The sequence below is a fragment of the Thamnophis elegans genome, chromosome 4 (genome assembly GCF_009769535.1).
Source record: "Thamnophis elegans isolate rThaEle1 chromosome 4, rThaEle1.pri, whole genome shotgun sequence".
Classification (NCBI taxonomy): domain Eukaryota; kingdom Metazoa; phylum Chordata; class Lepidosauria; order Squamata; family Colubridae; genus Thamnophis; species Thamnophis elegans.
This window is the reverse complement of record NC_045544.1, coordinates 66859973-66876547: the sequence shown is the minus strand read 5'-3', so window position 1 is coordinate 66876547 and position 16575 is coordinate 66859973. Positions and strand designations below refer to the sequence as shown.

The 16575-nt window shown below is 37.6% G+C and overlaps 1 protein-coding gene across 1 annotated transcript in view; it reads left to right on the top strand.

Moving 5' to 3' along the window:
• Window positions 1-4930: 4930 nt before the first annotated feature.
• Window positions 4931-16575, top strand: part of SIPA1L2 (signal induced proliferation associated 1 like 2) — a 94601-nt gene continuing 82956 nt past the window's right edge. Inside the window, 1 exon segment of the mRNA XM_032214986.1 lies at window positions 4931-5219. The gene's annotated coding sequence lies outside the window, so the exon portion shown is untranslated.

Sequence of the window (16575 nt, the reverse complement as noted above, 5' to 3'; positions counted from 1 at the left end):
TGCAACTGAACCCTACCCTGCCAATAAAATTGACTTCTTTATTTAGCAAGTACAGATCTGGTAGTTGAAAGTCTTTGATTTCAAGTGGAGAAAGCAAGGAGAATGACATTGAAAGATCACTGGCCACAGGCCTTTTAAAATCCTGCTTGTTCTCTTACTGTATTGTTGCTCCCTTGATAATGATAAGTATTTGGAACTTTCAAGCCGTAACAAATGTACAACTTGTGAATGTTATCCTGGCACAGTGAATGTTTGATTAAATTAGTTAATACATCACAGTCCTAAAACTGATTTCGACTCTTTGGATAGTCAGATACCTTTTCCATCACCTTCACTGAACTTTTTTTCTTCCCTCAGAGTAAGCATGTTTAAAATCAACAATTTGTTAAAAATCCAAGTCAAAGCCTGGTTTCTTGTTTCAGAAGGGGAAAAAATAGGTATGGAAAAATAGGAAATGGAGAGATGGAGTCAAGATGGGGGAAAAAAACTAGTGGAATGCTTCATCTGAAAGCATTTTGACAGTTTGAAGTAATTATGTGGCCAGAGAAAACTATCTGACTTTATAACATTCATTTTGAGTTGTGCAATAAAATAAATGTCTATTCTGTCAGATTTCTAGAGACCGCTGAACTGATTTATGTATTAGCCTGACAGTAAGGGGTACAAAAACTATACAAAGAAATATCTGAATACAGCTCTCTGAGATTGCCATTCATCTTACAAAGAAGTTTTTAAACTCAAAGTATATGAAGTATCACATGTGTGCATAAAAAGGGCCTAAAAACCATGAGAAAAAATGAACAGATTATTCTGAGGCCAAGTACAGTAATATTTGCAGTAGCCATAAAGTATTAAAATTAATGGAGTAAGCTACCCAGAGTCACTGTGCATGATTTGAATAGCCATATAAATGTGTTTAATAAATAAACAAATAAGAGTACATTTAGCAGTTCAGTGAAGGCACCACATTCATATGAATTCACATTGTAACAGCAGCTAATATTTCATGGACTACTTCAGTTATAATTGAAATGTGATAGGCAGATGTTCCTATTTTTGTAAGGACTGCATATTTTTAATATGCAAAATTAATTTTGTAGAACACTGCAGAAAAAAATAATAGAGGACACCTAGTGGTAAAGCATTGTACATTATTTTTTCTTCAAGATATGGTACAATGAAACTATTATACTTTGCAAAACTCGATAGAGATTAGGCTTTATTACTCTAGAGTAAATTTGCTACTATACAAGTATGAAATGGATTTTGTTGTATTGCAGTGTAAACTAGGAATAGTGCTGAAGATATTTTGTACGTATTGTATTGCAACCATACATCTGTTAATTATTCCTAGGGAAAAGAGTGGCAGATTATAAAGAAAAAAAAAGGATCTAAACATAGCCAGAATATTTAATTAGCACTTGTGGGATAAAAATTCTGAGTGTGAAGGCAAGATAGCTGTTGTAACTTTATATGGTATTTTTAAGAGAGTAAAGAGAGATAAAGTAGATGTTAATACACATTAATTAGTACACATAGATTGTTTTTTAAAAAAATCTATCTATGAGGTCAGTAGGAGTCAAAAACAACTTGATGGCATAAAAATAAAGTCAATATGTATATACATGAAAGACTTTTACCTAATCACCTACATACAAAATAGATATTGTTATAACTGGTTATATAGATTTTCAGACTGGACTTGGCATTTTCATGTACCTATCAAGTCCTTCCCAAGAAACTGGCATAGGAAGATATTATGGTTTCATTGCATTAAAAGTATCATTGCAGGATGTAAGCTGTTCCAAGTAAAGCTGCCTTTGGAAATTGACTGATCGTGATGTTGTTAATGTGATGATGTTCACGTATTGCTCCAGATGTTTTGGGGCTGCACCCAAGGTTTATTACTATTGGCACTATCTTTGCTTTTTTTGCCGTATTTGTCCTACTTCTATCTTGTGATTTTTTTCTTTATATTTTGTGATTTTTCCCCCAGTTCTTTCTTTTCTATTCTGCTGTCCCTAGGTATAACATCCATTATCCAGATTTTTTTCATCTTTCTTCTAACAATTGTCAAGTCTGTGGTGTTAAGTCTTAACAGTTGTTAAGTGTGGGATATCATGTAGCAAGTTCTTGAATTCTAAAGTTCCAGAGCATTTTACTTTCTTTGTTTTCTATTATTTTATCTACTCTGTGTCTCACCAGTTCTTGCTGGGAAGCTTTTATGGCATCTTCTTCAGGGCCCATCACATATTCTTCCAATGTTCTTTTCTCTTCTTCAACTGTCTATGTTCTTGCAAAATTCCACACCCATCTATTTTCTTTAATAAGTAGAGTGTGTCAACATTGCTGCATGGAGGAAGGGCAGGATTCTTTGTCATAGCTTTTCTGTCTTCCTATCAAAGGCTTTTAGTTCTGCTTGAGTCCAGGCCACTTTTCAAATTGTATATCTAATGATGATGACAATGATTTACTGCTATTCAACTAGTAATATTCATTCAACTTCAATAAAAGATGATCTCTGCAATGCCTCAGCATACTACATAAGTTGATCATTTTTGATGAAATACCAGCTCGCTGAGCATATCGCTGGAACTATGCATTATGTGTGTTTATGGAATGCATGAATTGCTCTGTTTGGCAAAATTCTCCTCTCCGAAGAGAGATACGTTTTCATGGATGAATATGTAACTACATTCAGAATTTACATGGGAGAGTACATTTTAGATGATACTGATGTGAACTTGGCTACTCACAGTGGAGCATTCAATATGGCTTTCATTTATTCTTTAAAAACAATAGGAAATCCTTCACAGAATTGTTTTCCCCCATAGTTGGATTGATATGGTGTAAAATTTAAAGCAAGGCATCTGGGGAAAATTTTATAGTATAGTAAAGCAGGTCAGGAAGAAGTCTGGTTGCGTGGGAAAACTCAAGGTGAAAATGAAAACTTGGTTGGTTGCATATTTCAGAACAATCCTGAGCATGTGTCAGTGTCACTGTAGTGTCTGCTCTATTTCAAGATTAGTCATAACAATGAGATTTAGATGACAGTTAGATTCTTGTGCATGTCATTTTACTACTTGTTTCAAAATACAGTGAAAGTCATTCAGCAATGACTAATCCCAATGCCAGTCTGGTAAAGAACTGAAATTGTGACAGGCAAATCATGTGCAAAAACATGCAATAAATACCATTATATAGTTTACTATACAAAAGTCTTGAGAGAAACTGTCTTTTTTTCTATGCAATTTCCCTGTATTTAGATAAATAGGCAATTCCAGGTCTTCAAAGATGGTAAGAAAGTATTTGGGGGATGAATGATACCAAGTTGAAAAGTCACTTGACAGAGAGATGGATTTTATGATTCACTCAAACTTATCACATGAAGATCTTTATCTTTCAGACTTGGAAACTAGCTTTGTATAAACCAATGCATAGTTAATCCACTAATTTCTGCACAGTTTTCTTGCCAGCACTATATTGTCAGATTCAATAAGTTCAAATTTCCTTTATTACAGGATGTGCTTTTCCTTCATTTGAAGAACTAATGCTTTAAATAAATGTCACTTTATCAAATGCATTCATATCCTTCTAATATTTTTTACATCCCACCCTCCATTTTGAACAGTGATCAACTATTTGATAAGTTCAAAGGCTTGAAATTCAAATAAATGTACATTTAAAAAAATCTAACCATTAGAGAAGTGGGTTTGATTACAGAACAGTGGGAAGACCTTCAACATATTTTTAAACCCATTTAGATTGCCAGGCATGACATACATTGTCTGGTATATAGTGTGTACATTTTCTTCTTTGTGAGTAATGTGGGCTGTAAAAGAAAATATGCTGATGCTGTGAATAACTTTACTAAACATAATAGGTTTGTTGGGAATGTGATACATAAGGAAGTCAGATAGGTGAGATATTGTTGTTACTATTTGTTCATAGTGATAATCCCAAATGTTTCTCTTACTTTAAATCGTTTTTTGTTGGTTGGATGCCCAGTTTTATAGTGGGATATCTGTTCCAGCAGAGATCTCTAAATTATAGTATATTACAATCATCCAAACCAACAACCTACAGAAGTATGGAATTATATTTTCAACTGGTTTATGTTGGCTGAGGAAGGATGGAGGAGAGTTGTAGTTCAATAACACGGAGGGCCCTGTCTGCAAAGTCTGATCTACCATAGCATCTTATTGTGGGCGGTAGCGTTGTCCTCCCTATCTTGAAATTGAACAGCTGTGATCAGTAGCTTATTTTGGAAACGCTCAGCCTCTCGACAAAAATATGTGCATATTGTGGCTGGAGGGCTCCACGAAGCCTTCTCAGCAATCGAGTCAGCCTTACTTTTCAGAAGGACCTAACCTTGCAACATCCTTCCGTTCTTCAGTTTAGCACCTCAGCTTCCTCCATCATAGTAAAAAGGACCAAGAGTTTCCGATCCGGCCAATGCCAAGCCTCTTCGCAAAAGGCACTGGGAATCGTTCCGACGAGCTCTGACGCGCATCGCGAACCACTTGCTCCACTCAGGGCTTTCCGCAGATAAACTTTCCCCAGTGAGGATATCCCCCCCCCCACCTCAAAAAAAGCAGAACTGTCAGGAGACGAACCCCGCCCTTGCTGCCTGGGAAAGAAAGACAAAAACAGAAGGCGGCGGCGGCGGCTTCCCACGGCCGGGGAAAAAAAACCATTGTAAAAAGAGAAGAAAAGAAAAAAAAAGAGAATGAGAGAAAGGAAGGAAAAGGAGCGGCAAGAGGCTGGGCGGGGCCTACGGGAAACGGGGCGTTTCTCCGCGAAAGGGCACGGTCCAATCGCGTGCGCCGAGGGGATGCCTCGAACGACGGGAGCCAATGAAACGCTGGGAAGCCGTGGCTGGGAAGAGGAGCGAGTTTGCCACTCCTTTCACCCCCTCCCATCCGGCGGCTGAGGCGGACCGAGCCGCAGCTCGCCTGGGCTGGCTGTGCAACTCTTCGCTGGGGATACAGTCAGGTGGCGCACGGCGGGGAACTAGCCGCTGGTCGCCCGCCCCCTCCATCCCTCCCTTCCTCCCTACGGGAGAATCCCCCCCCCGCGCCCTCCTGAAGCGCGCTGCCCGGCACTCGTTCAAATGTGCGTGTGACTCTTAAGAGGAGCGGAGATCTCGGGCTACGAGGCTCAGTGGAACTCCTGGCCGGGAAGCAGCCCGCTCGGGCGACCTGATAATGAAAAGGAAGGTAAGGGAGTCAGGGTCTCCGTCTCCGCCCCCCCCTGCGTTTGTTTCCCCGAGGGGCTGCAAGGAGAGCAGGGGTGTGGGGGGAGAGCCGGGACGTTGCTTCCCTTCGAAAAAGCGGCTTCCCTTCCCTATCAGACGCCCAGGATGCCTTTTTGGAGTGATGAAGAAGCGAGAAGACTTTGGGGAGGACGGGGGGGGGAGTCTTTTGTAGTTTGGGGAGGCGGGTAACGGCACCCCGGGGGTCGCATGAAAGCTAGTGTTTGGGGAAGGGGGGTTGTGGGAGAAAAGAAAGGGCCCCTCTTTTAAGCGTTTGGGGAGGGGAGGAGGGGGAGGAAATCCCACGAAGAGAAGCGTGAGAAATTTTATTAGCTTGGCAAGATTGACCCCGAGACCTGCCGTGTCCCCTTTGGGTATCGGGAGCTCGACCGTGAATTTCTCCCCACTGGAGCCCCCGAGGGAGACGGGATAGGCGGTCGGAAGGGAGGGAGGTGTGACTCTGGAGCGGGGAGAAGTGAGGACGCCAGGAGTTGTTGTTTCGCCTGCCTGCCTGCCGGGGGTATTGGGCCCCTCCCGTGGAAAAAAAAGAGCAAGGTGGTGGTGGGGAGGATGTAAAGGATCGGACAAGCCGCCTGCCAGAACCGCCTTGCCCCCTCTCGCCCTGCAATGTCATAGCTGATATATTTTGACCATCGCCACACATACATTATATGCACATTCTTAATTTCATTCACATTTTGCTTGCACTGGCAGTGCTATCGTCCCTATCCATTGACTTTTAAAAGAACGCTGTCCTGTGGGGATGCATACTTGTATCTCAGATACGTTTCTCTCTGAGGAGAAATAGCTTATGGTGGATAGAATCTTGCTTCTTCCTAGATGAGGTGGGGGACGGGACTGCCATCTGCTGCAATTTCAGTGGCTGTAATGTTTTATGTATGAAAAATCACAAAAGAAATATTTTTCCCCTCCTGTTGCTGCCAGTTCTTGGATCCTGCCCACCCTCTGAATATCTGTGCGCACATATCCCCTTTGTTTAATTTTCTGGATTTCTTTAAAGTAGATGGTGCCCTGTTGTAATGCAAAAAGGATACCCCCATTTTATGAATTTTTGTTAAACTTTCATTTAGAAGGGCTCCACACTGCTATTGGAATTTAGTTCACAAAGCTCACAACACTGCTTTGACCATTACTATGTCTATGTTCAATATATGAAGGAAAGTGTTGTTTTATTGAAACATATTTGAAGAGTTGTTTCTGCATACAGGTGCTTGTTTCCAAAATATTGCTTGAAACATCTATGTTGTGCCAAAGACTCTTTTAAGTGCATACTTTATCCGGTCTTTTTTTTTGTGTGGGGGGGGGAGGTCACTTTTCATTTTAAATGTTAACACTAGATGGCTTTCTTGCATCATTTAGAAAGTACAGCATTCTTGAACCATCTGATTTCTTATGCTCCATTATTAGAATATGGTATCACTTTGTAGTAAATGATTTAAACCAAATTTAAATTCTTCCTTATTTGATCGTTTATGTTAAGACTTTGTTTATTGCATTTGCGCTTTTGTTTGAAATTTCTCTAACTTTGTGGTAAACAAATAGTTGGAAAGAAAAATCCACATTTGCATTCAGGGTTTTTCACATTATTTTTCAATTAACATAATTTTCTCAGCACAAAGAAATTAGGATTCTTATTTAGCTTTACTAGAAGCTGCTGAATTTTTGTTTAACAAAGGTGAAATGATTGCTTATTAGTATTAAAAAAGAGCATAGAGCAGGTCTTTAAGGATTTTGTGGTATGAGGGAAAATAGAGTTTGAAGAAAGTATTGTGTCTTATTGTTGTTACTAATTATATGAAATGGGGATAAAAACCTCCTTTTATATGAGCACTTGCTCAGGAAGTATTATGTTTGTGATTATATTTCTCCTTTGCTTAAGCTTTGCTAAAGAGAAACTTTTTCTCTCTGAACATAAATGATTTCAAGATTCTACTTGAATGATTAGAATTAAAATATAGAAGTCCTGTATGGGATTTAGGTAGGCTTGTAAACTGAATAGATCTCAAAGATGCTACAAGAACTTTGTGTACTATTTGTGTTTTCTAAATTATTATTGTACCTAGAAAAGCTGAGTTGTTTCCAGCTTATATAGTTTGATAAAATCATTGATTGTGTGGCATTACAGTATTAAAACAAGCTCAGATAAACATCAAAATAACCCAGCATTTATATAAACTAATTTTCTAGCAAAACTTTAACTAATTGATTGTATTAATACTTTTAAGTACTTGATTTATATAACTTTGAAAAGGAAGGATAGGAATAAGATAAGCCAAGATGATCTACTCCTTTGATTAACAAGAGACATTTCTCTCAGCTATTGTTGAGAGATATTGATATCAGCAGTCTTTCCAATTGTAAGGTTGTTGTTTATCACTCAGAAGGATGTGTGAGTAAATATGTACAGAATTGGGTCGAATGTCTTTCAAATATTTCCCTTGCATCCAGACTTAGGGAAATATTTATTTGCATAGATTGTGCCTTAAGTTATTTCTTTTAAAGTAAGGTCTTGTTTTATTCTTTCTGGTTTAACAAAGTTTGGAACAATGTTTTTGCTTTATAAAATATACCAGTTGTAAATGGGCATTAGTCTTCTTACGCTTTCCCCTTCATATTTAATTAGTTACCCACTTTGGATTATAGAAATGTTGGTATTTCAAAATGAAACTATTTTATTCGCTTCTACTTTCTCTGTATAATTGTTTGATCACAGTTTAGAAGGTAGTGATGCAATATATGTTTCTAGTTCGAAGGTGGAGTTAAGATGCAGTTTATCCAGAGGTAAAATCCAGAAGGTTTTAACAGTTTCTGGAGAACCGGTAGCGGAAATTTTGAATAGTTCAGAGAACCGGCAAATACCACCTCTGACTGGCCCCAGAGTGGGGTTGGAATGGAGATTTTGCAATATTCTTCCCATGCCACGCCCACCAAGCCACGGCAACAGAACTAGTAGGGAGAAAAAATTGAATTTTACCCCTGAGTTTATCCATATGGCAGACAGTATTCTTGAATTCTTGAGGTTGCATCTTATACAGTATATACATTGCTGGAAGAAAATATGACTAAAGAAATTCACCACAGGTTCTTTGGGTCCCACCTATGCATATTTCAATAAATGATTTGAATTTCTGGTAAGTGGTTACTAAAGCTAATAATGTGGTTTTTAAAGAAGATATGTCATTTGTGGTTCTTAAATGTCTAAATATAAGTTATATACATACTGATTTTCAAATTCAGTAAAGTTGCGAATTCATAGATTACATGCAGCCTCTTAATTAATACTACTTTAATTAATATGTGTTCTTTTAATTAATACTACTTAGATGTTTCTTACTGAACTTTAGTTTCACAAGATGTATTTCTAAGCATTCAAGGCTTTTAAATATGGCCTCTGATTTTAATTTTTACATAGGAAATATTTTGCTACTTTACAGAGTATCCTACCTTTTAATTGAATGAAAAATAAATCATGTACAGTATTACATTTCTACGTACATTGCCTTTTCATTAAGTCTGGCATTTTAGTAATACAACTTTAATCGAATAATGAAACTAACATATTTGATAAACTTTGAGCAATATGGAACAGGTTTTCTTGTTTGTTTGTAATGCAATTATTATAAGACTCTCTAGTTAGTTTTTATAACAACAAAGTTAGACAGTTTTGAAAACAAATTGTTGCTCTGGAAATACAAACAAACATACTTAGGACACCAGCTGCTTCATAGCACCATTGTTTTTAATATTCCTTTGACACTTCAGTGTATATGGCATGAAAACTACATAGAAGATGAAGATGAGATCCCTTTGGTGGTATTTCAGACAAAGCAAAAATATTATAATTCCCATACTCCAAAATCTCAAACTATGAGTCCCCTCGGGGAATAGGGCGGCTTACAAATCGAATAAATACCAAATATCAATATTCCAGTTCCTGGTTTTAAGCAAGAGAATGGAGTGTACCAGTTGGACATGGCTGCTTAAAAGTGTCATAATCCCTCTTATGCTGGAATCCAGCACATAGCATTGCCTGTTTTTTCTGGATGAAGTATAAGATGGGTATTGTGCCAGTTTGGTGGGCAATCCAAAGCTGTAGAAATACCTTTTTATATTACCTTTCTTATTTTGCTAACTAATTCAAGGTGACAAAACACACCTAATATTCTGGAAGTTTTATCAGAGGGAGATCCAACCTGGAACTAGAGAAATTTCCTGACAGTGAGAACAATTAGTCAGTGAAAAAGTTTGCCCCCTGGAGTTGTAGGTGCTCCATTGCTGGAGATTTTCAAGAAAAGATTGGACAAACATTTGTCCTTGGGCAGGAGGTTGGACCTCCAAGCAGTGGTGGGTTCCTACAGGTTCGGAATGGTTCGGCCAAGCCAATAGTGGTTTGGTGGCATGTGGAACTGGCAGCGACCCAGGCCTGCCACTCCCCCAAACCGGTTCTCCGTCTTCTTGTCTGCGCATACACAGAACAATTTTTATTGCACGCAGCACGCATCAAGCGTGGGGCACGCACATGAGTGAACCGGCAGTAGTGCCTGCCAGAATCCACCCCTGTCTCCAAGGTCCCTTCCAGCTCAATGATTCTTTCCTCCTATTTTCCCCACAACAACAACAACCCTGTGAGGTGAATTAGATTGAGAGAGAGAGAGTCATTAGCCAAGTCACCCAGCCGGCTTTTATATTTATCTTGGCTTTCTTCCCAGCTTTGGACCTGGAATAGTAATCCAAATCAAATCTTCATATAACAGTGTGGATAATCCCTATTGTTTTGTACAACTTTATCAATGGAAGGAAGATTAATTTCTTGTAAAGTTCCTCAGAGTGAATTTACTGAGATACTAATAGTGGTCCTACTGTAATTAGAAAGGTCATGACTAAAGAAAGAGGTAGCAGATGGAAAGTTTTGAAAATCTCTTCCATAGAATTCAGAAGTTGATATATGAAATGAAAATTAGAAATCTATAAAAACTCTGAATTATATTTGAGTTTAGCTTTTTACCTGGAAGCTGATTTTTAATCACTGTAACACTTCTAGCTTAAGTTAGATAGCTTAACATTTTTCATTAGCGAAATAAGTGTGCTTCCTTGAAAATTCCATTTTTTAAAAATTTGACACATATAACACACTTTTCTACTGTGGCAAATAATCAAAGCAGCTAATGTGTTTTCTTTCTCCCTCTCTTCCCATTAAAATTTAAAATTGGGACCCAAGTTTGATGGTGAAGGCATCAGGCCAAGAAAACTGAGGGGAGCTATCTAGTCCAGGCAGTTACCAGGAGTCAGAAACTGACTTGAAGATACCTGCCCACACATATCTTACAAATAAAATTGTTTACAAAATGTTATAGTGGGAGAGGTAGTACTTTAGATAGTAGGCTGTTTCAGTGGAGAACTTCATGCAGTTATTGGCGAGTTCATTCCAGAACAAAGAGCAGCACAAGATAAAGCTTAAACTGGAAGCATTTTTCAGTAGGTAATTGCAAGATTAATGGTGGGACAGGTTCATAATATCAGGTTCACTATCATAATAGGTTCACTATCATAATAGTGAATCACAATGTATGCTGATCAATATCAACAACTTAAATTGTATTTGGATATTTTGCTACCAGCATTATATGAGCCCTGTTTTTTATACTAATTAGCATCCTAATTGGGTTTTGTATCAAATTCAGTGTCTGAACACTTTTCAAATGGAACCTTTTATACAATATGGTGTGTTAGCCACAATGGGTTATTCCAGTACTATAAAAAAAAATCAGTATGTGTACATATAATTCTAGTTTTCTTATTCATTTGATAGTGTATCAGTGTGTGTTTATTTTGGCTGCTTTATTATAGTAAAGTTTGTAAGTTAATATTTGGTTTTACAGCTAGCTGTCCTAGATAATTTGGGATAATTTGTGTTGCGCTGTCTTTAGATTAAATGAGGAAAACATAATTTAAATAATTGTTTATGCTATATTTCAAGAGTAGGTTGTGGAAGGTATGTCTATGGCAGGGTTTTTCTTTCTAGATATTGCAGAACACATTTGATGACAACTATGGGAAATTTGTATAGTGATTGATTATGTCTGATGAAGTCAGTGTTGTTTTTGCAACCACATATATAGTTTTTTTTTCTCTGTCCCTAACGTGGTCCTTCAGGCTTTATAATAGTACATTCATCATCATTATTATTATTAACTGAGATTACATTTTGCTGATTGATTATCCTCTTTCTCTTTCATTCTACCCTACTCAGCATTAAAATCTTCTCAGAAAGCTAGATCTTAACAGATCTGAAATAGGATAATTTGAGCCTGGTTATTTGTGCCCTGGGTGAGAACTCCAAAATGGCTTGCTTGATGATATATTTGTTTGTTTTTGCAGTTAAATGCTGAAAATTTAGGATTCTTAAACATGCTATACTTGTATTAGTGACAAAACTTTTTTTTTCATTCTAAAACGAAATTAAAATTAAGACAACTATTTTTAAAAAACTAGATTTGACTATATTAAAAAGAAAAGCTTTTATTTAAACCTCAGTTCTAATATTTGAAAATAATGTAATAAAACTGAACTGTTTGAAACAGGCATGTAAACTAAAGAAAAGTGGCAAAAGTATGTGATAAAGAGAAGTGGTTGATATAGCTATCAATAGTACTCTATCATTTTGGTAGCAATATTTTCATTATGAGGTTAGAGAAAACAATGCTCAGCTTGTTTTCTGTATTTAAGGAATGCTATTTAAAAGAACTACGTAGGCTTTAACTAGTTGTCTTAAATAGTTGCCAATATACTATTAGATATGAGCATATAATCATTCTTAAATATTTGGACAAATACTAAAAACTAATTAAATTGGCCAGGAACTGAACTTTTAATTGCTTAGTATAATACACAATGTCTTACATAAGTGAAAGAAAGAATAAAGTGTAGGGAAAAAAAGATTATATATGTGAATTCAAACTATAGAAATATGATTGGTAATATTCTGAGATAATTTGAAATAGAACATTTAGAATATTTGTAGAAATGGGCAGATTGTATATTTGAAAATAATTAAAGGATTTTTTAAAAAAATTCCTAGGTACTGAACAATAAATACACTGGGTAGATAGATTTTATGCTCAATTAAGCTTGAGTACTCAAAATAAACCTTTGGAATTACATTTTTAATTATTTTTTCTGAATCTTTTTAGCCGGTTATGGTTGGTAGCCCTTAGTACAATAGTTTAAACTAATTCAACAGAGCTGAAATGCACTTTTTATTATTTTAAATCTACTAAATCACCTAATTTAGAAAATGAAGGAAAGAAAATTATTTAAATTACCTAAATTAAGGAAAGAAAATTATTTAAATTACCTAAATTAAGGAAAGAAAATTATTTAAATTATCTAAATTAAAGAAGGAAAATTACAAAATTTTCTGATAATAGAAATTTTAGATGTGGAGAATGCTTTGTAGAATCATAGATCACAGAGTCCGGCCTCCTGCCCAGTGCAGAAATGCATTATTATGGGATCCCTGACCGATGGTCCCGTGATTCCTGTTTAAACACTCCCAGAGAAGTAGAGTCTATCTCCATAATGGCGAACCTAACACACGGGTGCGACAGGTGGCACAGCACACAGAGCCATTTGTCAGGGCACACGAGGCATTGTCCTGTCAGCTGGACAACGCTCATGCGTGCGCTGGACAGCAGACTTCAGCCTTCTTTTGAGGCCGTTTTTCGCCCTCTGGGGCCTTCAGAAGGCTTCCCTGAAGGCTCCAGAGGGCAAAATTGGCCCTATGACAAACTGGAAGTCAGCGTGCGTGTGTGTGTGGTTCATACGCATAGCATTATGGGTGTGGCACATCCGCGCATGACCCCATGCGCTCCCCCTGCTTTTGGCAGGGGAGCCAAAAAAGGTTCGCAATCACTGGTCTATCTCATAAGCAGTGTGATCTACTGTTAAACCGTTTGTACTAGTAGAAACTGTTTTGCTGACATTCTATGTTCCCTCTTAAATACTGCATGCGTTTATGTGCGTGCATGCACACCACTCATGAAATTTGCACAGACAGTAAAAGGCAGGCTATGCACAAAATTCAGATTAATTAATAAATACAAATGTAACCACGTAAAACTTCAGGCTCACAATTTGCGAAGAGTCCTGGGCAAGCTTGCTGCTTGCTGGCTTAACTGCAATAGCAAAGGTTGTTTAGTAGCAGTGCAGTGAAATGAGCTGGAGCTCATGGCAGGAGTTCCAGTCAGTGAGCTTTGTTCCTGCATTTAAACGAGCTGTTGCCTTTTGCCCAGGGCTTTCCCAGTCTTGGAGCAGTAAAGCCCCAACTGCATGGGGTAGTCCCTTCCCTCCCCCCAAAAAGGTTGAATTCCTTACTCTCCCTCTCCCCCCCCAACCCCATTTAATTTCTTCCTTCCCTCCTTCCAGAAAATGTTTAATTAATACTAATTAATTAATATCTGTGGAATTTCTACATGCAAAAAAGGTTTGGGGTTATTCTTAATAGTACAAACATGTCAGTTTTTAAATTAATAGTGGAAGTTTAAATAAGTCCAGAATATATCCAGAGAAGAAGGAAATAATAGGGGAAATGAACAAAAGAAAGGTTTATCTAAACACCTTTTAATGCATTTTTTATTTTTCTTTCTAATTTTTTTATTGCATGCCAAATTTCAAAGGGAGGGGGGAAATTATAAATGTTTACAAAACATGGATTGCGATTATCAGTGATCAATGACTAATGAGGTTAAATTATAATTTGTTAGCGTGTATGCATTGAGCCACTTTGGTGTAGCAGTTAAGGCACTGGGCTAGGAATTGGAGATTGTGAGTCCAAATTTAGGCACAAAGCCAGCTCTAGGGGTGGGTGGGGGTTGGTCCAGCTATTCATTCTCAGCCTTAGGAGGAACACAGTGGCAAACCACCTCTGAAAAATGTGGGGGTGGTTGCCAGGATTTCAAATGACTTGCAGGCACAACTTTTTAAGTGTGTACAATTATTATACTTTCTGGTTTGTCTCCTTGAAGAGATATGTAAATATGCTAACATGTTATTATTGTGTGTATTTTAAATTTGCTTGTATATTCATATTGTGGTGCACAAATGTATAGGTGGTTTGGGAAAAACAGAACAAAAGTCCCCCCCCTCCCCCCCCCCGGCACAGTGCAGTCAGAAATTAGAGGGAATGTTGCTGACATCCAACTAAAATCTACTTCTCTGTAATTCAAAATCATTGTTTGTGGCCTTGGAAGAATTCTGACATTGTAGAGAACTCTCATGTCTCCCTGCAGTCTTCCTTCCTCTAGGCTAAATGGGGCCAAGATAGCTTGTTATCCACTAAAATACCTAGATTCTTTCTTCATATACTCCTGCCCAGTATGACCACTCACATCCTAAAATCATGCTTTTGATTTTTCTGCCCCAAGTGAAATTCTTCGTGTTTGTATTGTTAAAATTAATTTTGCTGATTTCTGCATTTTGTTCCAGTTTGTCAAAAATTTCCTTTATTTTGATATTGTCTTTTAAGATTATTGTCCATTCCTTCATCACTTCTCCATTGTGTAAAGTGTAATGATATATTCTAACTGTTCATTCAAGTTATTCATAAATATGTTGAATAGGAATAGAATAGACTCGAATAACTGAGTTAGAAGGAACCTTGGAGAACCGTGTTTCCCCGAAAATAAGACATGCCCTGCTAATAAGCCCAATCTTAGTCTACCAGCCACCTCCAATTTAGAACCCTTGGGACCCAAACCAATTGACAGAGCCAGTTTTACAGCCCTTCCAGAAGGCCAAGATAGTAGGAGTAGATCCTACCTTCAGCAGCAATATGCTTCAAAAGGCAGGAGCCATGGCAGAGAAAATTTTTCTCCTGGACCCCATTAGATGAAATTCCTTGACTGCACCATACCCCTTCTTCTGCTGGAACCCATTGGAGTTAGATAGTTCCTAAGGTAGCCTAGTCCCATTCCATAAAGGGCTTTAAAGTTGATACAATCAATGCCTTGTGTTGGAGCCAGAAGCAGGCCGGCCACCAGTGAAGCTCACGTATATTGATCATATGTTGTTTTCCCTTTGATTTTTATCTTGTTTTTTTTTTTTAGTAAATTATTGGATGATTTATTGCTTTAGGATATTTTCAATTATTTTATGACATTTCTTTCATTGTGATCAAGTGGATATGGTAATCATCACAAATAGACTATGCTGGGAGTAAAGCATTATAAAAATTGTAAAAAATATCCATAGTCCACAAACTGAATCTGTGTCACTTTGCATAGGCATAATTCTATTGCATAAACATTTGACATTTAGAATATATTTCTATTCCAATAATGCTTATGGTTGAAGGTGATTATCAATATTTACCAAGTATGTATAAAAAGAAACTGAACATGTTTGAGAATATATATACATACATACATACACACACACACCGTATATACTCGAGTATAAGCCGACCCGAATATAAGCCGAGGCACCTAATTTTACCCCCAAAAGCTGGAAAAGTTATTGACTCGAGTATAAGCCTAGGGTGGGAAATGCAGCAGCTACGGTAAATTTCAAAAATAAAAAATCAGTGTTATTTGAAACTCAAAGTTATGTTTATTCAAGGGACCCGCTTAATTAAAGTGTTCTATAATATCAGTATGACTTATAATACTGCAAGTCTGCAATATTAAAATACTTGTATAGGGGATCCCCGGGATCCCCCGAAGAGATCAAATCACAACCAGTATGCCACCTTCTTGGTATATTGTTTTTATTTTCACTGAGTTTTTTAAAATGAGCATTATTTCATCCTTTTTTCTTTATGTTTGATTGGTATCTGCAATTTGTGTTAATTCTGTTCATACATATAATATAAATGAAAAACCCAGCTCTCTTAAAAAATATTTTAAGTTCTTTCTGGTGCTCCCTTTTAGAATTGGCCAACTAATATTTCTGTTCACCCAACTAATGTCAGGCAGAGTTAACTGAAAAAGTAATTTTTCATGAAAGGACATTTTCCTAGGATTTTAATTGTTCTTACTGTCAGATTGCTCGTTATTTCCAGCTTGAGTCTCCTTCTGACAAGTTTCCATTGCTTCTTGTCCTGTCCTCAGGTGCTATTGCTGCCGCCGCCTCCTCCTCCTCCAACAGCACCAGCACATTTGCTGCCCAGCGCTGCGGCTGAGGTGAAGCCGCCAAAGCTCCCGCTGGCGCCCCCGCAGCGTTGGGCGGATATCCGGCAGTGCTGTTGGAGGAGGAGGAAGCGAACCAGCCTGCCATCGCCGGCCACTGCCAGCCCCGCCGCTCTT